This window comes from Neofelis nebulosa, chromosome 14 (genome assembly GCF_028018385.1).
Source record: "Neofelis nebulosa isolate mNeoNeb1 chromosome 14, mNeoNeb1.pri, whole genome shotgun sequence".
Lineage (NCBI taxonomy): Eukaryota > Metazoa > Chordata > Mammalia > Carnivora > Felidae > Neofelis > Neofelis nebulosa.
The window spans coordinates 73,570,732-73,595,611 of NC_080795.1; the positions used below are offsets into that span (position 1 = coordinate 73,570,732).

Below are 24,880 nucleotides of genomic sequence, written 5' to 3' on the forward strand. Positions count from 1 at the left end.
CTTAGGGCTCAGGGGTTAAAATGAGAGCCCCAGATGGGGCCTTTGCCCAAAGCCAGAAGCAGAAGAAACATGGCTGACCACATGTGACCTTATGATTGCCTCTGTTAGCACACAAGAGACACCTGCTGGAGACGGTCAAGATTGGTGGGAAAAGCGAAATTGTGCCGTGGCTGCTGGATACCCTGTAGTAGTCGGAAAGCCCTACAAAAACTGTTTTGTTCTCCCCAGTTTAACTCTCCCTGCCCCAACGTCGCGTTTAGATGATAACATGGGAACAGACTGGTCTCCGAAAACAGCTCAGACGCACTGATGGCAATCGGTTGTTACTGTCTAGTGTAAACATGACTTATCTGTGTTAACGGCAAAATTACACAACCATGTTTTTGTGCCTTTATAGATCCGTAAAGTATGAGAATGAGACAAGAAGTTCCCATTTACCTTCCTTTTAAAGACTCGAGTTATCGAACCGGTCCTGCTGCACTTTGCTCAAGGTGATCTGTCCTCAGCAGGGTAAAGGCAGAATAGATCAGAGAGACTCCAGACCCAAGGAAGCGCTGTGAAGAACACAGTGGAATTTCACACAGGATGGCCTCCAGGTACGTGCCATTCAGAAACCAGCTCTGTGGCCGCTGAGCTCACAGTTTCAGGCCACACATCCACACACCAGCAGCCTGTCTGTGCCCTACCATAAGCTTTATTTTATGCAGCAACTGATTCCACCTCTTTCTCCAGTGTGAGATAAATGCTCCTTTGGGCTCACACACTAGAAATATCCTGCATTTCAGAAACAGAGTTTTGGGGTGCCTGGGTGGCTCAGTCAGTTAAGCGTCTGGTTCTTGATTTCGGCTCAGGTCCTGATCTCCTGATTTGTGGGTTCGAGCCACGCATCCGGCTCTGTGCTGACAGCGTGGAGCCTGCTTGGGATTCTCTTTCTCCATCTCTCTCTCTGCCCCTCCGCTGCTTGCTCTAAGATACATACATAAACTTTAAAAAAGAAAGAAAGAGAAAGAAACAGGGGCGTCTGGGTGGCTCAGTCGGTTAAACGCGTCCAACTTCAGCTCAGGTCATGAACTCGCATTTCATGAGTTCAAGCCCTGCATTGGGCTCTGTGCTGACAGCTCAGAGCCTGGAGCCCACGTCAGATTCGGTGTCTCCCTCTCTCTCTTTGCCCCTCCTAGCTCATGTTTTGTCTCTCCCTCTCAAAAATAAACATCAAAAAAATATTTTTTAAAGGAAATTTTACAAAAGATAAATAAAAGAAGACAAAATGGAGGGTTTTACAAATAGATAAACTCTTCAAAAGAGATTCTGAATAAAAGATATGCACAGGTTAACACACGTGAAGATGGGAAAAAAACAATGATAATCCTCTCAAGCAACAAGTGCAAATCAGAACCATAATAAAATATTTGGGGTCAATAAAACAGCAAAATAAAAGATAATGTAGTGTTGGTGAAAATACAGGGAAACTGAATTGTCACACAGTCCATGGGAGAATAAATTAGTACCAGCTTTCCAAAAAGCAATTTGATAATTCATAAGCAAATAAACATGTGACTACTTTTGAACTGCAACTCTGTTTATGGATGTTAATTCTGGTATACAAATATTTATTGTCTTAGTAAGCTGTTCATAATACATGAGGCTGTTAGTTTTTCAGTTTTTCTTTATTTTTTTTTTTTTATTTTTTTTTTTATTTTTTTTTAATTTTTTTTTTTTTCAACGCTTTTTATTTATTTTTGGGACAGAGAGAGACAGAACATGAACGGGGGAGGGGCAGAGAGAGAGGGAGACACAGAATCAGAAACAGGCTCCAGGCTCCGAGCCATCAGCCCAGAGCCTGACGCGGGGCTCGAACTCACGGGCCGCGAGATCGTGACCTGGCTGAAGTCGGACGCTTAACCGACTGCGCCACCCAGGCGCCCCAGTTTTTCTTTATTTTTTAATTAGGCTTCAGACCCAGCATGGAGCCCAACACTGGGCTTGAACTCACAATCCTGCGATCAAGACCCTGCGACGAGAACTGAGCTGAGACCACGGGTCAGAAGCTTAACCAACTGGGCCACCCAGATGCCCCAATATATGAGGTTTTTAAAAATATGAATGAAAGAAGCTTATCGATGAGGGCATCAAAGGCAAGCTGAGGACAAAGCACAAGCTGACACGCCGCACACACCCCCACACACCAGGTGGGACACCAGTGACATTCTTCAGGGTCTCCTGGCTACCCAAGAACAAAGGAAAGGGAAAAACAAGTGGTTAACTGATAGAGATCACAGTCCTGCAGGATGAGTCTCAATCAGTCTGCAACTTAATGATTTACAAAAAACAAAAACAAAAACAAAAACAAAAACAAAAAAACAAAACAGGCAATCTCCAGAAACCTATAGTCACAGTTTCCTGGAGCCCTAACATCACCCTCCCGTCCAGTGATGGGGGGAAAGAAGACAAGAAGAAAATGTAAATGAAATTAAATTCCTTTGTAAACTGGAGCCCACCGGACAGATGCTTGAGGCTGGTGTAGAACATTTCTCCAGCAACTCCCTACTGTCTTCATGTTAATGCTTTGCTAGGGGGAAAAAAAACCACCTTAGCTTGACAATAGCTGGGCCTCCAGTATCTCAGGAGTTCTCTTTCGCACACGAAGTTTCTCTTTGGAAACCTCCCTTTTGCCTTTCCCTCCCCCAACTCCACAGTATTTAACCAGTCACCCCTCACCACCCCAGTGCGGCTCTTTCTGCCCACAGGTCCTGTCCCCGGGCTCTAATAAATCATCTTTTGCACTAAAGACCTCTTAGGAACTCCTTTTTGGCCATCGGCTCCTGACCCCCACCCTCCCTCCAAAACTTCATCACCTTCCTAGATGTAGTTTTAATCCCAAAAGGCTAGAGGGATTCAGATCATTCTAAGTGCCTACTTACCGCACCTTTTAAAATGCTGCTAGACCCACTGGTCACCATCGAAGCTACAGTAAGGAAGACAGTAGGCTAAAGACTTCTTGCATTGGTAGACCGCTAATTCACCTTGCGAGAGTCCCAGACCCCCTGCTCTGGATGTTTTTAGCCTTCTCGTGCCCTCAGCCTGGACAAAGCAGTTGGCTTTGGAGTTAGACAGACTGGTCTCACACTTGTCACTCATTATCCATGTGTGAGGTCAATTGTCAGGCTTTGGGCTTCAAGGTCCCTATCTGCAAAAGGGGGGTTATGTTCCCTGCCTCGGGGGGTTCTGCAAGGATTAACTGAAAGAGTGCACATTAAATGCTGACCATGGTGCCTGGCGCTTAGGAGTAAATGGGCAATAAATATCCCCGTATGTGTGTAGTTGGGGACCGTCCAGGGCAGCAGTGAATTTCTTGGGCCTGTGATGGAGGGGCTGGCTAGTGTCTCCAGTGTCCCCTTGTGAGTGAAGCATGTGATGAGTATGGTGTTCTCATGGGTCAACAGCCACTTCTGGTGCTTTTATTTTTACTGCCTTTGTAGCAGAACCTTGATAAATTACAGCTATTTGCACAAAACTGGATTGCACAAATTGGATATCTGTGTCCATGCTTTGCTTCAATCTCATGTTGAGGTAATAGGATTATTACAAAGTGTGTGTGTGTGTGTGTGTGTGTGTGTGTGTGTTTATTCTTTTACTATGGTCAGGGTCTTTTCATCCATTTCTTACTTAGTAGAAATAAGGACACAATGTTAAGGAAGTACTTCTTTCTTTTTTCTTTTCTTTCTTTTTTTTAATTAAAAATATTGTTTTAATGTTTACTTATTTTTGAGACAGAAAGAGACTGAGTGCGAGCAAGGGTGGGGCGGAGAGAGAGGGAGACACAGAATCTGAAGCAGGCCCCAGGCTCTGAGCTGTCAGCGCAGAGCCCGACGCGGGGCTCAAACTCACGGACTGTGAGATCATGACCTGAGCCAAAGTCAGATGTTTAACCTACTGAGCCATCCAGGTGCCCCTCTTTTTTCAATTTTCAAAATAATAATAATAATTATTATTATATAATTATTATATATTTTTATTATTATATATATTATATAATATTATTATATTTTTATAATATATATAATATATTATATATAATTTATATTATATATAAATTATTATATATTATATATAATACTTTATATTATATATAATGTATATTATATATATTATAAAAATATATAAATATATATTATATATAATAATAATAATAATTATTATTATTTTGCCATAGCACTCCTCAGTATCTGAAATGGTCGTATTTATTAAATGCTTAATTATTCACTATCTTTCTCATCCGCTAGACTATGAGCTCCTTGAGGGCAGAGAGCACATCTGGTTGTTTTTTCACTCCTGTTCCTCTAGTACCTAGATCAGTATCTGGAACATAATTGGTGTTCAGTAAATACTTGTCAAAAGAGAAATGTAAAAGGAGAATATGCTTTTGTGAAAAGATTTGACCAGCCTGAACCAGAGGGAGCCACCCGTGAGGCTCAGCTAATACGCTTTTTTGAAAAATTACTAGGTTACTGGACATCTATTAAAATCCTGAACAGGGGCACATGGGTGGTTCAGTCAGTTGAGAATCCAACTTCAGCTCAGGTCATGATCTCATGGTTCATGAGTTTGATCCCCACGTCGGGCTCGCTGCTGTCCCAGCTTGGGGCCCACGTCGGATCCTCTAGCCCCCTTTCTCTCTGCCCTTTCCCTGCTCAGGCGCGCTCTCTCTCTCTCAAAAATAAATAGACGCTAAAAGAAATCCGGAACTTTTGCTTTTCTGGAAAATTACATGACTTCTGGGAGCACAGTACAAACCCAACTTTTACTGTAAGCAACTGACACTGCTTCTGGGTGATGTGGACTCTTCTCCCCAGTTTCATCCCCACTGATGTGGAGAACAAAGGCAAAAGAAATACAGAAAAATATTAAACTTTCTGGAGCGCTTGGGTGGCTCAGTCGGTTAGGCATCGACTCTTGATTTCGGCTCAGGTCAGGATCTCACGGTTCGTGAGATGGGGCCCTAAGACAGGCTCTGCACTGAAAAGTGTGGAACCTGCTTGGGATTCTCTTCTCCCACTCTTTCTGCCCCTCCCCAGCTCATTCTCTCTCTCTCTCTCTCTCTCTCTAATAAATAAATAAACTTAAAAAAATACAAATATTAAACTTCTTTGTAACTTACATCCCGTTGACAAATACTTGAGACAGACCAAGTGACCTTCCTCCAAGAACTCAGCTGCCTCAATGTGAATACTTTGCTAGCAGCAAAGGCAACCTTAGCTTGACATAAACCTGACCTCTAGGATCCAGTAAGTCTTCTTCAGCATATAAAAATCTCTTCGGACTTCCTTTATCTCTGCCTATGCCCCGAGATATACGTTAACAATTATCCTGCAAACATATGGCCCCACTGATACATATCTGAAGGGTCTCATGACTGAGACAGTAGTAAATGACCTTGTCCCAATAGCAGCAAGCCACTCAAGGGCCTGGAAACCTTGCTTACAAATTCCTTAGAGACTTATTCTATCTCTAACCCCCTCCCAGCTTGAAAGTATATAATCAGTCACTTCTCACAATCCCAGTGTAGCTCTTTCTGCCCACGGGTCCTGTCCCCGTGCTTTAATAAAACCACCTTGTTTGCACCGAAGACATCTCAAGAATTCTTTCTTGTTTTTTAAGTTTTATTTATTTTGAGCCAGAGAAAGAAAGAGCAGGGAAGGGGCAGAATCCTCCCTTGAGGTGGGGCTCAAAGGCACAAACCCTGATATCTTGACCTGAACCAAAATCAGGGGTCAGATACTAAACTGACTGAGCCACCCGGGCACCCCTCAAGAATTCCTTCCTGACTGTTCGCTCCCAGACCCCAACATTTCACATCACCTACCACCAAGTCTCCCTCTAGAGAACAGAAGAAAAATTTTTTTTAAGTATCCCTGAATCCCAACATCCTTAGCAAACGCTTCTTATGCTTTTACGAAGTTCTTCGAGATTTCCATTGTGAAAACACAGTCAGATTTCATGGTTGTTGTTCATGGTGCAGCAATATTGTAGCAAGATTACAGACACATAGACAGTCTAAAAATATCTTTATGCATGGTGTGGAGAGAGATCTTCCAGAGTATCCTCTGAAATATCATTCAGAGTAAAAATGCTGTGAGGCTGTACTCTCATTATTGTGGGTTTATTCCTTCTTCTCATTCACTTGAAGGTGAGAACATATTGACGACAAAGATGCCCTTAGGCTTTTGTTCTTCTACAAAGAAGTTTCCATGGAGTTCAACAGCTCTCAGTGAATCATTGTAAGACACTGTGTTAACTTCCTATAGCACACCAGGGCCATCAAGGATTTTCAACACCTTAATACTGCAACCATCTCTCGTAACATATGCAAGCCGCCTCTTAAGGAATGCAGAAACAAAATAGTTCTAACGCATACAAAAATTTTTAAAAAGACAAACATAGTAAACGGCAGGGGGAGAGAAAAATTGCTAAAGGCTCCCTGTATTCCCTGTAAAGTTTTAATCAGGCACAATTCTGTTGAGCCTGGAATGGGAAGAGAATAATGAGCTTCTATTTTGGGAGGTTATGATAATCAGAAATCCTGACAATACTGATTTACTGCAAGGCACAAAAAAGCCATGGCCTCAGGTGGCAGGGTTGAAGTACGTCCAGTTCCAATCTCTGTGAAAAGGGGATTGGTGCTTGACTAATACACCAGATCCCTGCATTCCAGAGCTCATGACTGTCTAATCTATAAGGACTCAGGCACAGATTTCCTGTTTTTTCCCCATCTTTTCTAGTGTTTAAAAAAAAATCTATTCATTGATGCAGTGGGGAAGAAGCTGAGAGCACACACAGTCCACATCCTTTTTTCAACCAGTGGGGATACCGAGGCAAAGGAAAGTTCTCTCAAGTTCAACAAATAGGATGGACTCACCAAACGGCAAGGAGTTATTTCTATTCTTTGTTTTTAAAATGATAGGATAAATTAGCAAATTTAAAAGCAGCAAATCCTACCATTCTACTCAGTAGACAAGTTTCATCCATGCGTGCATAGTTTCGCCATTGGCATAACAAAGATGGTTATTTTCAATAAAATCGATATGGCCTGATCGTGAGACTGGATGTGGAGGCAGAGGACGATAGATGGTGCAGACCTCTAGAAATGTGATTGGGGTAATCTGACATAGGTAAACCCCTTATGCGTTCCAGCATCCCGAGAAACATCCCGAGAAAGAAGGCAGGACCTCATTTTCACAGCCTCCTTTTCAGCTAGACTCAGCCACGTGACTTATGCACCACCAATCAGATGCTCCAGAACAAGATGTCTATTCAAAAGTGAGAAGTGGTGGGGGGGAGGGGCCTGGGTGGCTGAGTTAGTTAAGCGTCTGACTTCAGCTCAGGTCATTTATCTCGTGATTCATGGGTTCGAGTCCCACATCTGGCTCTGTCCTGACAGCTCAGAGCCTGGAGCCTGCTTTGTGGATTCTGTCTCCCTCTCTCTTTGCCCCTCCCCCGCTCGTATTCATTCTCTCTCTCTCTCTCTCTCTCTCTCTCAAAAATAAATTTAAAAAGTTCAAAAAAAATCTGGATGGGTCAGTTGGCTAAATGTCTGATTCTTGATCTCAGCTCAGGTCTTGGCCTCAGGGTCATGGGTTCAAGCCCCACATTGGGCTTCACTCTGGGCATGGAGCTTAATAAAACAAACAAACAAACAAATAAGAAAAAGTGAGTAATAGACGGAGGCTACCGGCACATGGAATTTATTTTTCCAGAGAAACTTGAGAGTAAAGTAGCAGAAGTTCAACAACACAGAGGCTGGCAGGAGGCCTGGGTGGCTCAGTCCCTTAAGAATCTGACTTGGGGTCAGGTCATGATCTCATGGCTTCTGGGTTCAAGCCCCGCATGGGGCTCTGTGCTGACAGCTCCGAGCCTGAAGCCTGTTTTGGATTCTTGGTCTCTCTCTGTCTCTCAAAAATAAATAAACATTTTTAAAAAAAGGTTTTTTTTTTAAAGAAAAAAAAAAAAAACTTGGAAAGGTAAGTACATGCTCCACTCTTTGAAGTGTACATAAACCCTTTCGAAAACTAGAGAGGTCTTTTGTCAGCTTTATGACCTAGAACAGTCTTTCTCAAAGACCTGGGAGCCCTTTCTTTGTAGTGTAAACAGGAAGAGGGATACCCCTGTTCCGGGTCCCACCCCAGCCCCTTCTGTCTCCCTCTCTCTATTTCTCTCAGAGGGTGGTAACCTAACTTGAGTGGGTGCCTTTTTCCAAGTTGTAAAATAATCTCCTGTCATAAAGATATCAGAAGTTTGTTATTCCTCTGGAAAAAACCAATGGAGGGTCGCCCCAATTACCTCGTAAAGTCAGGATGAAGTATGTGTGACAAATGGTGCCATCAAGTCCCCTGACCTGGGGACTAGTCGTTGTCGTTTATCTGGAGAACAGGCAAGTAACAGGTGGCATCTGCTTGGCCGTGTAAGAGGGTGAGACCCCTGCTCGCGATCACTTAGCAGAATGCGTTGACGTGCAGCACATTCTGCCTTGGCGCTTATTCGATAACAAGACTGTTTTCTTATCCTGCTACCTCTGCAGAGAGGTTTTCTGGGTTCGAAGATTTTGTTTTTAATTGTATTTCCCAGGAGTAGGCACTCTGTCAGCCTGGCTGAGGTCCCAGATGACAGCCAGCTGCCCACCGTGGGAATGAGCCAGCCTGGATGTCAGGCCCAGTAAGCCCTCAGACAACTGTAGCCCCGGCCAATATCTGACCGTAATTACACGAGAGACCAGGCCAGGCCCCCTGGCTGGACCAGTCAATCGTAGAACCATGAGCAGTAACCACAAATTATCGTTTTAAGCCGCTAAATTTTAAGGGAGTTATTCTTTAATAGATTTTTTTTTTAAATTTTTTTTAACGTTTACTTATTTTTGAGACAGAGAGAGAAAGAGCATGAACGGGGGAGGGTCAGAGAGAGGGAGACACAGAATCTGAAACAGGCTCCAGGCTCTGAGCCGTCAGCACAGAGCCCGACGCGGGGCCTGAACTCACGGACCGCGAGATCATGACCTGAGCCGAAGTCGGCCGCTTAACCAACTGAGCCACCCAGGCGCCCCAAGGGAGTTATTCTACAACAAGAGATTACCAAACAAACGACTTGTTCTCGCAACTAAGAGCTGACTGATACATACAACCTCTTCTTCTGTGTGATGAGTATCTTCAGAGATAGGGGTCTGTTCCATCTCTGAACCCCCGTCTTGAAACGGGTGTTAACTTTTTGCCCAGAGGGAGTTACTAATACATATTTCTCTTAAATCGCTTTTTGGACAGATTGCAGTTTCAATCAAGTAAAAACAACAAATTGGATGCAATGCATGTCAGTCGAAATGAACTGAATGTTTTTACCTAACAACTGCTTCTAAAAATCATTTTCTCCTGTTTACACACTCTGCAGATTATTTCCCTACAGTTGAAAGCCAATACATGGGAAAGTGCATGCAGGAAGTACCCAGACTTCTTCATTTATTCAAAACCCTTTCATGCTTCTGTTCACGTCAGGTAACACCATGTCGGGTTCTGTGCCTACTTTCCCCCCATTTTAATGGTATAATTAAAAGCCTTCTATTTGTTGACCAGAGGGACCTCTTCCACAAGCATCCACAGAACATTGTCAAGATTGAAACCAAATGATTAGGCGCAAAAAATGCTATCTGCAGGGACCCATTGTTTCATTTCTGTGGCGGGTCAGCCTGTGCGTTTAACAATTGTTGGATTATGTTTCCACAGATGCAGGGTGTCTCCTGAGCCTTGACTTTCCCACACCCCTGACATAATACTGACTCGCAGCCTCCACAGCAAAAGCAGTCCAGACGCTGCCTTTCTGCTTTCTCCAGGATGTGTAAATGCCTTTTAGTTGCAATTTAAATTGAATTTTGGAAACTTAGAACTGGTTTCCTTAGTTAATCTGGACCTTCCCAGCGTGATTAGTCCCCGACACAGAGGCTCAGGAAGCACAGGTTCACGGCATCACTTTCCCATTCTTTTCCCCATCCATTTTTAAATTTTTTTTTTAATGTTTATTTATTTTTGAGACAGAGAGAGACAGAGCATGAATGGGGGAGGAGCAGAGAGAGAGGGAGACACAGAATCTGAAACAGGCTCCAGGCTCTGAGCTGTCAGCACAGAGCTCGACGCGAGGCTCGAACTCACGGACCGTGAGATCATGACCTGAGCCGAAGTCAGACGCTTAACCGACCGAGCCACCCAGGCACCCCTCCCCATCCATTTTTAAAAGCCTCATGGCAAGAATCAGCAGACCATCCGTTTTTGGAGAAAGGACTATGGAAAGATGTAGTGAGTGGCAGCCAGACCACAAAGTCTGTTGCAGGTGACCGCCTCGTGCTCTGCGCTGATGGCGTGTAGCCTGCTTGGGATTCTCTCTCCCTCTCTCTCTGCCCCTCCCCCGTTCACACACACACTCGCTCTCTCTCAAAATAAATAATAAAACTGTAAAATAAATAAGTAAATAAGCAAGTGAGTAAATAAAAGTAAAAACACAAAATGTTATGGGCGCACCTGGGTGGCTCAGTTGGTTAAGTGTCCGACTCTTGATTTCGGCTCAGGTCAGGATCTCACGGTTCATGGGATCCAGTACTGCCTCAGCTTCCTTGTTGACAGCACGGAGCCTGCTTGGGATGCTCTCTCTTCCTCTCTCTCTCTGCCCCTCCCCCTCCCCCACTCATGCTCTCACTCTCTCTCTCTCTTTCAAAATAAATAAATAAACGTAAAAAAAAAAAAAAAAAAGACAAAATGTTAGTATGCACATCCCAGGGTTGCAGGGCAGCCTAAAAACAAGAATGTAGGCAATATCCTGAGTATCGTGTCTGGTTCCTCGCACAGGAGTAAGTCAGTGTCACCTTTGATGACTGTCACATCCAGGGCAATACTGGGAGCAAGTTGGGGGCACTGTGCTCTAAGAGAGATATCACAAGATGTAGAACAACAAGAAGAGAAGGAGGACAAGGAAGAGGGGCAAGAAGAGGAGGAAAAGGAAAAGACAGAGGAAGGAGAGGAAGATGGCCAAAATGATGACGGGCCTTGACATAATGAGAACTGGGCAAGAGAAGAGACATCACATCCGGAGGGTATAAAGCACGAAGGTCACGAGAACCTAAATGCCTCATTGCTAAGGAAACAGACCTCATCATTCAGCATTTACATACTGAATGCTGATCTTGTGCCCAGCACGTTCGCAATATTTTTAACAAATTTGTTAATGTTATTTATTTTTGAGAGGGAGACGAGAGAGAGAGAGAGAGAGAGAGAGAGAGAGAGATGGAGTGCAAGCGGAGGAGGGGCAGAGAGAGAGGGAGACACAGAATCTAAAACCGGCTCCAGGCTCCGAGCTGTCAGCACAGAGCCCGACGCGGGGCTCAAACTCATGGACCGCGAGATCGTGACCTGGCTGAAGTCGGACGCTTAACCGACTGAGTCACCCAGGAGCCCTGGCATGCTCACAATATTAAATGTAGATATGGTTACTTCCTGCATGGAACTTACAGTCGAGAAAGCGTAATATCAACCAAATACTAATGAAAACACACGTTTGATGTTCTGTTGTCTTTTGCACATTTAGAGTCCCTTGAAGTCCGTGGCATGACCTTCTCCTGATACTAAAGCAAAAGGTTATTTCTGAGTCAGAGGGAGATAAATTAGACATCACTGGTATTTTCTCCTTTATACATTTAGCTTCTGCGTTTTTCAGATTCTCTATGATTGGTGTGTATGTCTTTTAAAAACATATCTTTTCCATTAGACAGATTGTATTTTCCTCTCCAGCTGGAGTCATTGGCACCTACAAAGATTTTTGGTTCATGCGATCAAAAACTATTTTCTCCTAGTCTGCATCATTATAACAGCATTTGGAAATTGTAGTTGGTTTATGTGGGCTTATACTAAAGTTATTAACAGAATGTCTTAATATGACGGGGAAGATGTGTTTTATTTCATTGTTAGCACAATTACGAAACAAATAAAGAAGGTCAGATTATGTGAAGAACAATTTTACTGAATATTAGAATAAATAACTACAGGGGAAACTATCCTTAAAAGATTTGCAATTAAATTGGGCAATTTTAAAACTGACTTAATAAATGTGTAAACCCTGGCACCTGTCTAGTTATAGAAAATTGTATTACTTTACCTCCATGGTGAATGAACAACCATATCAACAAAATCAATGACATTTCTCTTTCCTTTTCCTCCATGGCTCATTCTTCATGCTGTGTTTGTTTATCTGAGTCATCTCCCGGTCCCTTATGCTCATACTTATGCATCCCCCCAGGCTTGCCTTTTCTGGTATCATTTAAAAGTGTACAAACTTCACTGTGGTTTTGGACAGTTAGTCGCAAACTAAGCTTAATAGCAAAATGAGGGATTCCATTTGCCATTGCTCGTGAATCATGGGGGTTTGGGGCCAGCTAATCCCCTCTTGGGGAAAGAAGATTCCTATTCATTTTGCTGCTAAATATCTATTCCTGCAGGCTTCTTTCCTTTCCACCTCACCTTTTCTTCATTTCTAAACTGCTCAGGTAAAAATTCTCTCTTCACCATTAATGATGATCATTAATCACCAAAATCAAGGACCTATTCCTTTCCCCATTACAGACTTCTGTAAATGAGACATCATCTTCCTTTAAAAAGCAAATCTCAAATATTTTTTTAATGTTTATTTTATTTATTTTTGAGAGAGAGAGAGAGAGAGAGCAGGGGAGGGGCAGAGAGAGAAGGAGACAGAAAATCCAAAACGGGATCCAGGCTCCGAGCTGTCAGCACAGAGCCCGACTCGGGGCTCAAGCTCACAAATTGTGAGATCATGACCTGAGCCAAATTCAGATGCTTAACCAACTGAGCCACCCAGGTACCCCAATCTCAGATTCCTGAGGTTGACAATTTGAGGGGAAAACTTCACACGGTTGGGGAAGCTGGACCGTAAGCCCTACCTTCTCCTAAATTTCACCTTCCTCTTTGAGAGATGCTTATCTCAGAGACACCCAGTGGTGTCTGTGTTTTCACCGGGAGCCAATCATTTTTTAACAGTCTCTTTCTCTATACAACAAAAATACATTTAGTAATAATCTAAAAAAAATTTTTTTTTACCATTTATTCATTTTTGAAAGGCAGAGAGAGACAAAGCACGAATGGGTGAGGGGCAGAGAGAGAGGGAGACACAGAAACAGAAGCAGGCTCCAGGCTCTGAGCTTTCAGCACAGAGCCCGACGCAGGGCTCGAACTCTCAGACGGCAAGATCATGACCTGAGCTGAAGTTGGCCACTTAACTCGCTGAGCCACCCAGGTGCCCCTTTTAGTAATAATCTAATAATCAATAAAATCAAATATAATCTTGATTGATTTTTTTTCTTAACTTTTAATTTAAGGGGTGCCTGCCTGGCTCAGTCGGTAGAGGGTACAACTCTTGATCTCAGGGTCGTGAGTTCGAGTTCCATGCTGGGTGTAGAGATTACCTAAAAATAAAATCTTTAAAAAAACATAAAGCAAGGGGCACCTGGATGGCTCAATCGGTTAGGCGTCTGACTTCGGCTTAGGTCATAATGTCATGGCTAATGGGTTCGAGCCCCACGTCGGGCTCTTGTGCTGACCGCTCAGAGCCTGGAGCCTGTTTCGGATTCTGTGTCTCTCTCTCCTTCTGCCTTCCCCCACTGATACTCTCTCTCTCTCTTTCAAAAATAAATAAACATCAGGGGCGCCTGGGTGGCGCAGTCGGTTAAGCGTCCGACTTCAGCCAGGTCACGATCTCGCGGTTCGTGAGTTCGAGCCCCGCGTCAGGCTCTGGGCTGACGGCTCGGAGCCTGGAGCCTGTTTCCGATTCTGTGTCTCCCTCTCTCTCTGCCCCTCCCCCGTTCATGCTCTGTCTCTCTCTGTCCCAAAAATAAATTAAAAAAAAAAAAAAAAATGTTGAACAAAAATAAATAAACATCAAAAAAAACAAAACAAAACAAAACACATCAGTATGACTGCTCTGAGGGCTAAGGAAGAAATTAAGATAAGGCCTTTTATTTTTTTTTTTTATTTTTGGGACAGAGAGAGACAGAGCATGAACGGGGGAGGGGCAGAGAGAGAGGGAGACACAGAATCGGAAACAGGCTCCAGGCTCTGAGCCATCAGCCCAGAGCCTGACGCGGGGCTCGAACTCACGGCCCGCGAGATCGTGACCTGGCTGAAGTCGGACGCTTAACCGACTGCGCCACCCAGGCGCCCCAAGATAAGGCCTTTTAAAAAATAAAGCAATTAATTTAAAAAGTATCTTTAAAATTAAAATATCATTCAAAATCAGTAAAATAGTTCATGTATAAACTGAAATGTAAAATTGTTCATGTATAAACTGAGATGTGCCTTTCCAAACAATATTATGTATCAGAGTTCACAATTTGCTGTTTTAAAATTTAGACACAAATAAAAGCTACAAGTTGTCACTTAGAATTGAAGACCCTCAAGTTTGCCTCTTAATGTTCACAGTCAACGCGCTATCATTTATTTCAATTTTACTATTTAATTGCGGAGATGTGTCGTAACACAGGATTTGGCGATGGGAACTGAACCAGAAGCTAGCTCGAGTAATTTGGAATCGCTCTGAACCCACTCTCTGAATGTGTGTGTGTAGCTGTGTCCGTATGCGTGGAGGCTGATTTTTATAATTGGGAGCTCTTTAAAGAATTCCAAATTGAATACTATGTTTTATTGTAAGCAATAAAAATGTGCCAATTACATGTAAATTACTAGAACTCACAGTAACCACAGAAATTGATTAGACCTTAGACAAAAAACTTTTTCAGAGGGCATTTTATCACTGACTTTTTTATAATAGCTGGCACATGGTGATAATAAAAGCAAACACACTTTTAGTATTTTTTTTTCATTGTGGTCAAGTCCTCAACAAAGAATGCCTCTTTTTATAGCCTGCGTCTGCAATGAACCACAGCCACCCACGGCCTGGCCTTTGGTAAGCCAACGGAGAGGCCTTCTCCAGCCCTTCTAACTCATAAGCAGATCTCCTTCTTCCTATTCCCATTTCTTTTTATCACAGGACACTATTCCTTTGCTTTACAGCACTTAACACAATTCATAATTAGATATTTGTTCACGTACTTTCTTACTGTCTACCTTACTATGCTGCAATCACCGTGAACTGGTGATAGTTGGCTGTGTCTATCCCAGCACCTGTTGGATACCTGGCATAGAGCAAATACTCAATACATTTTTTTTTAAATTTTTTTTAACGTTTATTTACTTTTTTTTTTTTTTTTCAACTTTTTAATTTATTTTTGGGACAGAGAGAGACATAGCATGAACGGGGAAGGGTCAGAGAGAGAGGGAGACACAGAATCGGAAACGAGCTCCAGGCTCTGGGCCATCAGCCCAGCCCAGAGCCTGACGCGGGGCTCGAACTCACGGACCGCGAGATCGTGACCTGGCTGAAGTCAGACGCTTAACCGACTGCGCCACCCAGGCGCCCCAACGTTTATTTACTTTTGAGACAGAGAGAGACAGAGCATGAACGGGGGAGGGTCAGAGAGAGAGGGAGACACAGAATCCGAAGCAGGCTCCAGGCTCTGAGCCGTAAGCACAGAGCCCGACGCGGGGCTCGAACCCACAAACCGCGAGATCACGACCTGAGCCGAAGTCGGACGCTCAACCGACTGAGCCACCCAGGCGCCCCAATACATTTTTTTAAAATGAATGAACACATGCAAGAATGAACAACCTAAAGTCTTGTTCAGTTAGCAGTGGCCGGGGGTGGGGGGTGGGGGGAGAGGGGAGCGCAGATGAGATAATGTAATGTAAGATTCTAATTTATCCAAAAATAAAGCAGTGATGTGGCATGACTTGGTGTGCCCTGACCAATATATCTACTCTAATTAAAATCATGAGAGATGGAAGTATATAAATCAAATGTCCACAGGTGAGAAATACAACTATCAGGAAGGGCAGGAGTTTGCAATGTTTCTTGTATCAAATATAGATGAGAAACCAAACCAAGGTAGCTTAGTAAACCTCAGGACTGGGGCCAAGAGAATTGATATATGCTTCAAATGTTTAACTCATTAAACATGAAATAAGTCATACAGCATGGTGAGTTATTTGGAAAAAGTCCCTAACGGTTGGGGGAAGGGAGGGAATGGGCAGGTGGGAGCAATGCCTCATCTCTGCAAAAGGATACACAAAGAGTGTTTGAATCTTTGAGTCTGGTTCCCCTTCCTTAAGACCATTTTTTTTTTTAACGTTTATTTATTTTTGAGACAGACAGAGAGAGACAGAGCATGAACAGGGGAGGGTCAGAGAGAGGGAGACACAGAATCTGAAACAAGCTCCGGGCTCTGAGCTGTCAGCACAGAGCCCGACGCGGGGCTCGAACTCACAGACCGCGAGATCATGACCTGAGTCAAAGTCGGCCGCTCAACCGACTGAGCCACCCAGGCGCCCCAACACCATTTTATATGAATCCACCAAAAATGCCTCTCTGGTTCTCCTCTTTCTACATGATATTGCTGATAGTTTCCTCTGTTGGTTAAAAATTCTCTTGTAATTGAATCTGACGGAATGACTACTGGTCGTGTGGTCAGGTAGAACTGATACAGCGTCCTGGCCCTGAAGCTCCCTGCCTCAGTTTCCTCATCCGTAACAAGTAGACAAATGACACCCATCTCACAGGGGGACTGCGGGAATTCAGTGACAGATGGTGTTAGATTAGCCTGTTTTAAGACTGAGAGGCCCAGCTCACAACAATCACCTTCACTGTGCCTTTCACCCACAGGCGTGGTCCTCAGACGTGAGATGTATACTGTCCACAGGGCTGTTACCCAGCCAAATTCAGTCAAGCTTGGTCCAGATCAGTGCCGCCATCCAGGGGACACTTAAACTCATGAGAACTAAGCATGGTGGTTGTTTTAAGGCCCTGAGGTTTGGGGCGGTGTGTTTGTAGAACTATTATAGCAAGAATAACTGCTGGGCCATCTGGATACCTCAGCTGATTGAAACAAGACGTGTATCTGACTCAAACCATACCGTGTATTTTCCTGGGAATGTGGGGCTAGAATGAACAGAGAAGAGTTCAACGTGGGTTGCTGGTATTTTGAGTACAGCAGATAATAAAATCTGAGAGCTGTGGAATGACCATCTGTAGTCACGTGAACCGCATAGCAAAATAATCCTTCTGCAGAGGGAGAGGCAAGAGTCGTGAGGAAGGTACATGACTTCCAATGTTCCTCATGACCTTCCTTTTAAAATTTATTTCTTTATTTTGAGGGGCAGAGAGAGAGAGAGAGAGAGAGAGACAGAGAGATACAGAGAATGCCAAGCAGGCTCCATGCTGCCAGCACAGAGCCTGATGCGGGGTTCGAGCCCACTAACCCTGAGATCATGACCTGAGCCAAAGTCAGACGTTTAACCGACTGAGCCACCCAGGTGCCCCCTGATGACTTTCCTTTTAATTCCAAGTCATTTTGAGCTTGCTGCATCCTGCCTTTGTATTCTCATAATAAATTCCCTCTTCGTGTGTGTGTGTTTAAACTAGATTAAAGTGATTTTGATACTTGCAAATCAGATTTGTTTAGATACATTTTTTTTTAATCTAGAAAATTACCTTGTATAGAGCAGGTACTTAAACAACAGTTCTAAGATCAACAATTGCATCAATTAGGTCATAGGTAAATTTGCTTTTCCTATATTTGGCCCAATAAAACTTTTTTTTTTTTTTAAAGTAGACTCTACACTCAATATGGGGCTTGAACTCATGACCCTGGGATCAAGAGTCACATGCTCTATCCGCTGAGCCAGCCAGGCATCCTGGCCCAATACAACTGGTTTTTTTTTGTTTTTTTTTTACTGTTTATTTTTGAGAGAAAGAGCATGAGCAGGGGAAGGGGCAGAGACAGGGGGACAGAGGATCTGAAGCGGCCTCCATGCTGACAGCAGAGAGCCCAACGTGGGGATCAAACCCACGAACTGTGAGATCATGACCTGAGCCGAAGTCAGATGCTTAACTGACTGAGCTACCCAGGCGCCCCAAACTTTTGTCTTTAACATACTTTACCAATGTGAGTTCATGCATTGCATTTCTTCCATTGTAAAATGCCATCAATTGCAAGATAAGCTATGGATTCAATCATAGTGTTTTGGGGAGAAACAAGAAACTCAGTGGATGTAACTGTATTTTAAAAATCAATCAACAGAACATATATTGACCTATATAATTATAGCGTATTTCACATTAATTTCACAATCTAAGTTTGACTTTAAGCCTGCTTCACATTCAGCACCCAAAGGTTCTTCTGAATCACATGTGTCTCTCAACAGCTCTGCGTATAATCATGCAGACATGCTGCTTTTTCATGAACTTCATCTTGGCCTCTATTGCAACTGTTGCTTTGATAGCATTATTTGGAGGCTAATCCAAGTATACAAGAGTTTTAGCTACATTCGTTATTTGATTAAGTTCATAGCGTCATGTTCGTGTGTGTGTGTGTGTCACATATTTTTTCACTTAAATGTACTCTTGCTGAAAGTAAAACAGTTTCTCTTAGAACCAGTCAGAAGCATTTACAGATGGAACTGTGGATGATGAATGATGGCTTGCTGCATGATTTAGTCACAGCAATTCTCCTAGCTTTGCAAATTCTCGTTGTTGTTGTTATCAATATTCTAGGCAGATGTGTGATCTACATGCGGAGATTGGCCATTTCTACTGTTTTTAGTTTTATTACCTGCACACGTGTAACTTCTGTTTCATTTATTTAAAGTTTATTTATTTATTTTGAGAGAGAGAGAATGCACGGGAGGGGCAGAGAGAAAGGGAGACAGAAAGAATCCCAAGCAGGCTTCACACTGTCATCACAGAGCCTCATGAGGGGCTCCAACTCATGAACCGTAAGATCACGACCTGAGCTGAAACCAAGAGTCGGACGCTTAGCCAACTGAGCAACCCTGATAGCTTCTGTTTTAATGCTGCATTCTAGCCTGGTCCTTTTGAGCTCATTTAAGCAACAACCAGGAATGCACATTCACATTAAAATTCCACCACATGTGGTCCTATTAACGAGAGCAATGCCGGAACAGTCCATTGGGATCGACTTGTTTCAGGAAGAAACTTACACCGCTCCTCCCAAGGCTGGCCAGTTTCAGCTGACATCAAAGGATCCTTATTCCAGAAACACTCAAAAGCAAAAAGCATACATCTTAGCATTGAGCAAATCTGGTGCTCTGATTTTATAGCTTAACTCTTTGAGCCCTGAGCATTTCCTGATCTCACATTAGGTACCTCCAAGGTAGGATATGTATGTTCTCTCTGATGCTCCCAGCACCACTGTACTAGCTTCTGTGCACATTTTGGATGCAGCAGGGTAGTTCAAATCGTGCACTAGCCAAAAATACAGGGAATTCGTGTCTCCAGGTGTGAGACTGTGATTCACAGGAAATACGTATCTGGCCATTCACATGACCAATATATTGTATTTGGTGGTTGTCTGTGGTTTCTAGTTCACGGCTACTAGAATCTTTGGAATTTCCTGTGATGAGTGTGATAAAGATGTATTTTGTTATGTTCACAAGGTGACTTTTGTGGGTTTTTTTAAGTTTATTTCTTGAGAGAGAGAGAGAGAGAACGTGCATGTGTGAGCGAGCACACAAGTGGGGAGGAAGCAGAGAGAGAGGGAGAGAGAATTCCAAGCAGGCTCCTGACAGGCAGCGTGGAACACAACACGGGGCTCGATCCCAGGAATCATGAAATCAGACCCGAGCCAAAACTAAGAGCTGGATGCTCAACCTACTGAGCCACCCAGGCGCCCCAGGAAGGTGACTTTTGGAAAGCCCCAGGGAAACCCAAGGGTGGGGACTGGTGGCCAGGAGGACCAGCCACGTAAATAGAGGATTGGGACTTTCAGACCTTGCCCCCCCCCCCCCCCCCCCGACCAGGGAAGGCAGAGAGGCTGGAGACTGAGTTCAATTGCAGGTGGTCAATAAGTTAATCCACCATACCTGTGCAATGAAGCTTCCATACGAACCCCAAAGGGCACGGTCTGGAGAGCTTCTGGGTTGGGGAAGACGAGCAGGTGTGAAGAAAGTAGCGTGCCTGGCGAGGGCATGCAAACTCTGAGCCCTTTCTCCACACTTCGCCTTATGCATCCCGTCCATCTGGCTGTTCCTGAGTTACACCCGTTTATAGTAAACCAGTGAGCCGTACGGAAAACGCTCCTCTGAGTTCCGTGAGCGTCTCTAGCAAATGAAACTAAAGGACGGGTTTGTGGAAACTTCTGACTTATGGCCAGTTGGTCGGAAGTACAGATGACAGGGTAGGCTTGCAACTGGCATCTGAATTGAATTGCCAAGGAGGGGTCGCTGGAACCTCCAATCTGTAGCCGCGTGGTCGTGAGGCAGGTTGTCTGGGTCCAAGGACCCAGAGGAGGTCCCGTAGGACGTTGGCTTCGGGCGGGATAGAAATCAAACGTGAGCTGATAGGAAGTAAGAGCGGAGTTTACTGAAGGTAGAGAGAGTGGAGACACAGAGTGTCTGGGAGGGTCAGAAAGGAAAGGAGAGCGGGTCTCCCTTTTGCCTGTGATCTGTCTGGTGCACACGTCTTCTCAGGCATTCGGGAACAAAGATGAGTGCTCAGGTGTCCGCCATAAGTCACCTGTACCCTGGATCCAGAGCTCTTGGTGAGTCAGTGGTCTTGGGAAGTTCATGGGGACCCTGCCTGGTCAAGATGTTACCTATTATGCTGGAAGACATCATTAACTCCTTGACCTGGACAAGGAGGACATTATGTGCCCTGTAAGGTGTGCATAAGGTGGGGGTGTAGGTCCTAGCAGGAATAGAAGCAGGAAGGGGCACCTGGCTGGCTCGGTCAGTTAAGTGTCTAACTCTTGGTTTTGGCTCAGGGGCCGATCTCATAGCTCGTGGGTTTGAGCCCTGCATTGGGCTCCGTGCTGATGGTGTGGAGCCTGCCTGGGATGCTCTCTCTTCTTCTCTCTGCCCCTTCCCTGCTCTTTCTCTCTCAAAAATAAATAAACTTAAAAAAAAAAGAGTAGGAGCAGGGAAAAGGAGCAAAAAAAAAAGCGGCTTTTCACGGAGTCCCTCTCGTCTCCCTGTGTCAGGCAGAAGCAGAGGACGCAAGTCTAGGCTCGGGACGCGTGTCCGTGGCCAGGGATGGCGTGCCATGGCAGCGGCACTTTGTAGGACCGAGCTCTTCGCCCAAGGACACTGTCGCTATCTCGGGGTAGCATCAGAATTGAGCCGAATTGTGGGACCCCCAGCTGGTGTCCAGAAAACCGCTCGTCGATGTGGGGAAACCCTCCCATGCTCCCTCCCCTCCGACAGTGGTTCCTAAAATGCCGGGTTTGTCCTAATTCTTGCTCTTTCAAAACAAATACATTCTGCAGTTGAAAATGCAAGACGCAGAGACACCTACAGGCCACTCAGACTCCTTGAGTCACCAGGAAGAACAGCATCGCACAGCATTTCTGGTGTTCCTCCACAACTAGCTTCAGCCACCTGCTTGCGGGACTTTTTTCTTTTATTCTTCTCATCATTTCCAAACAGGGCTGCCCCTCCCCACCTTCATTTCATTGGATAAAAAACTGTGTTTGGCTGCCACCAGGTTCCTGCTTCAAAGGCCTAAAGTTCTGGCTTTGTTTCCAGCTACCCCTCCCCCCACTCAAGGCTCAAGGTAAGTCTGATTAGCGGCCATATCGTCTAACCGCAACTCTGTTTCCTTATTTGAGACAAATTCAAGAGGCAGATGTCTCTGTCTCTCACTCTCAACTGCTACACAAAGACTGGGAGAGCACAGTTTACGGACAAAGATTTCCTTTACGAACTTCACCAGCATTGCACGTCCCATGGGATGTAATCTTTTAAAACTAAGTTTTTAAGTTTATTTATTTTGAGAGAGACAGAGAAAGAAAGAGAGCGTACGCCAGGGGGGAAAGGGCAAAGAGAGAGAGGGAGAGAGAGAGTCCCAAGCAGGCCCTGAGCTGTCGGCACAGAGCCTGATGCGGCGCTCCATCCACAAACCGCGAGATCCCGACCTGAGCTAAAACCAAGAGTCAGATGCTTAGCAGACTGAGCCACTCAGGTGTCCCTAAGAATTATTTTAACTTACTTGAAAACAATATTCAACCGTCACAGTTTATTTCCATCTCCTCAAACACAAGAGGAAATCCGACAACTCTGCGGTGATCCATGAAAGAGGACTTCACCTACTTCTGTTTGGACCTGGAACCTTCCTAACTGACTCTTTGCAGCTTATCTCTTAACTCAGGCAAGAGACCCTCCGGGCCAAGCATCCTGTGATGGGAACAGAAACCACCCAGCCGAACAAAAAGGACTGCCCTGAGCCAGCCAGACTGCATGTGACCCCAAGACACGGATCGACTTGACCTTCACTGCCTACCTGCACGCACTCACTGACCCGTGTCCCACACTTTCTTCCTGTAAACCTGGAAGTACTTCTGGCACTTTGGAGACTGTCTTTGGAGACAGATGTTAGTCCGCGGTCTTCCTGGTGTGGGCCTCATTGACGCAAATTCCTTTCTGGTTTCACCTCCATTCGTCCCGTGGCGAGCGGCTGAATTTGGTCTGTTTGGGACCCCTGGAACCAGGTGCCCTTGCAACCTGGCACCCGTCTACAATTACAATCGCAATTTCTCCCCCGAATGAGAACTGATACAAAACCTACTGACTTTCTAAGAGTCTCTGAAACGGTTGGCAAACATAATTCCCCTTCTGAAGGGCGTCACAGTTCCTTCAGCGGAGCAGACTGGAAGAGAGGCCAGAATTGTCGTCACCTTCTGTTCACTTCTACCATCTCCTGCCAGGCCCTCTGATTGGCTCCGTGCTTGACTCTTTGGACTGTGTGCAGTTAGGAGTTTGGGCCTGGGGGCCCATGAACATAAGTTCAAGTTCCAGGGCCATTATGCCTACTCAATCTCTCCAAGCTTCACATATTAAAGCAATGGAGATACTCATCTACTCAATTTTTGTGAGGATCATGTCAGAAAATGCGCGTAAAGTTCTCAGCACGCTACTTGGCACAAATGAAGATCTTGATAAATCGTACCTCCCACGATGATTTTTCTACAACGGGATTAATTAGCTACAGTTGTCGCGATAACTAATAATAGTTACAACTAACAGTTATAACTAATAACTAATAATTATGTAGCTATGATTAGCAATTGTGACTATGGGGTGCATGACTAACCACCCCAAACTTAAAATAAGTGGCCTTAACATACCTATTTTATTTAGCTCACGCTCCTCTGTGTTGACAGTTACGGCTCGTCTCAGTGGGGTGGTCTGATGTTGGTCTGGGCTAGACTCATTCTTGAATCTTTGCTGAGCTGGTGGGTTTGGCCGATTTATGGTGGCCTCATCTGGAATGGATGGAATGACTGGGGCCTCTCCTCCAAAAGGAAGCCCAGTCTTCACATTTTCTATGTCTCTGCCTGCCCAATGTTTGTCATTGTCTCATTAGCCAAAGTTGCAAGTCCCGCCCGGATTGACTGGAGAAAGAATGTACTTCTGGGAGAAGTCAATTGCGAGAATGCATACAGCCAGGGGAAGAAATTGAGGCTGTTTTTTCCAATCTACCACAAAAAGCCTCTTCCAAAACTCTGATTTACCTGTTTGCTTCTTGTCTCTATGTCCTTGAGGTTTCTCTCTTCACTCCTTCCGTGTTTTCTTCTTTTTCTCCTTCAAATGTTTACTGAGCACCTAATCTGTTCAACGTAAAGGAGATACAGCAATGAATAAGATTTGATTCCAGTTGTCACAAAGGTCTTGGAAAGGACCTCACTGCCTACGGTGCCACCATATTTAAAGGAGTAATTTTTTTCTCTCTTTTAACAGCACCACTACACTCTGTTAAATGCTAAAGCTAGCTAGCATTTCGGTAAGTGACAATAAAAGAGAATGCTTTCCTCTAATTGTTTAAAATGATAGTGTTTCTAAGGAATGGTTTCCAGCTGTTTTGGCTGATTTAATCAAGAGCTCTTAATTATCACCAGATTTTGCTCCCTATACATTGGCAATGTCTTTACAATGCACAGAGGACTATGATAGTCGGCTAATGGGATGATAGGGAGGTTGTGGCTCGCACGGTGTTCTAGTTGGCACAGAAAGGGTTGGTAATAACCTTCTGGATTAGAGGTTTGTCCTTCTGATTTGTTTTCATGCATGTTTGCAACTAGTTTGGGTAGCATATGAGTGCGAAATTTACTCTAGCATTCAGAGGGCAGTGATCTCAAAATGCATGAGCTTAACTGGCATCAGAAAGGGCTCAATGAGGTATATGACTCTGAATTAGAGCCTCATCTTGCTTAATTCTTCCCTAAGGCAACGGAACTCAACCTGGCTGCTTACAAACACCCGGGAGCTTTTAATCTCGGTCCAGGCCTAGGCCACGCGGCAGACTAACTACTTTAGACTCTCAGGAGTAGGACCCAGGGATGGGGCTTATTTAAAGCACCCCCCCCCCCCGCCCCCCAGTGATTCCCAAAGTTCAGTCGAGCCTGAGAACTATTGCCTTGAGGAGATCCACAGAACGTTACAACACAAGGGAATATCTCTTGATTTTGAAATTGAAGAAAATTAAGTCCAGGGAGGTCATGGATTGCCAAAAGGTCAGGGAAGGGGGAAGGCAGGATTCAAACTCAGGTTTTCTAAGTCTAACGTCTGTGCTTTTTTATGCCTCAGAAGAACTGGAAAGGCCCAAGTCACTATTAAGCGACGGCAGAAATAAAATGGAACAAAATGACACAAAAAGGGCACGTCATTGATATAAATACTAAACAATAAAGGAAACGAAGCAATGAGAGCATCACACTGCATCA

The 24,880-nt window shown here is 44.4% G+C and overlaps 1 long non-coding RNA gene across 6 annotated transcripts in view; it reads right to left on the reverse strand.

Annotated features, from left to right (window-relative positions):
• LOC131494647 (uncharacterized) overlaps positions 1 to 24,880 on the reverse strand; it is a 115,534-nt gene that overhangs the window by 87,957 nt on the left and 2,697 nt on the right. For all 6 annotated transcript variants that reach the window (XR_009253521.1, XR_009253520.1, XR_009253523.1 and 3 more), the window contains exons 2-3: positions 23,285 to 23,767; positions 439 to 554 (exon numbers count right to left, since the gene is read on the reverse strand). This is a non-coding gene — a long non-coding RNA (uncharacterized LOC131494647). The remainder of the gene's footprint in view (positions 1 to 438; positions 555 to 23,284; positions 23,768 to 24,880) is intronic.